The sequence below is a fragment of the Myotis lucifugus genome, unplaced genomic scaffold (assembly GCF_000147115.1).
Source record: "Myotis lucifugus unplaced genomic scaffold, Myoluc2.0 scaffold_222, whole genome shotgun sequence".
In the NCBI taxonomy this organism is placed as follows: Eukaryota; Metazoa; Chordata; class Mammalia; order Chiroptera; family Vespertilionidae; genus Myotis; species Myotis lucifugus.
This window is the reverse complement of record NW_005871270.1, coordinates 7,455-8,206: the sequence shown is the minus strand read 5'-3', so window position 1 is coordinate 8,206 and position 752 is coordinate 7,455.

Here is a 752-nt window from a genome sequence, read left to right as displayed (position 1 = left end):
GCAGCCTCAGCTCCGTGGGCCGTCTGTGTCCTGTCACCACGGCCAGAGCCTGGGACGCGCTTCACATGCAGTGTGGCCAGGCCTGTGCAATGGCCCGATGGGCAGCTTGGACCCTCAATGTTCTCCCAGGCAAAGCTCAGCTTTCCCCTCTGCAGCCACATCTGGAGCCATTTACCCTTAAAGTTCTCAGAAATACCTTTTCCATTACTAAACTCTCTTTAATGTACAATCATGTCCCCAGTCCCCTCTGCCTCCTGTCTGTGGCCAGTGATGGGCAGGGGCTTGGGCTCAGAAAGACACCAGACTGGACCTGGGGACCCAAGAACTGCAGCTTGGCTCGAGGTGGGGAGGGGGAGAGCTGAGGGGCTGAGAGCAGGGAGAGGACCTTGCCAAGGCCACCAGCCTCCCTCCACCCACAGCCTCTCCCAGTCCTCCCAGGAGCCCAGTAACCAGCCGTGACATTCATCCCAGATGTGGACAGTGAGGCTGGGAGAGGCATTGTCACAGCCAGGATAGCAGGGCCTCTCCGCGGCCCAGCCAGGGCAGGCCCAGGTTGCTTGGCCCTACTTCTGGTCCGTAAGGACATGTCTGCTGTCGGGGCACCAGGCTCTCAGGGTGGAGGGAGGTTTCAGAGTGGCCCAGGCAGAGGAACCAGGGGATGGAGCAGCAGCAGGAACTGTGAGGTCCTCAGCCATTTGCTTCCTGCAGGAGGGCAGGAAGAGGGCACAGCCAAGGAGGGCTGGTGGTGGGCT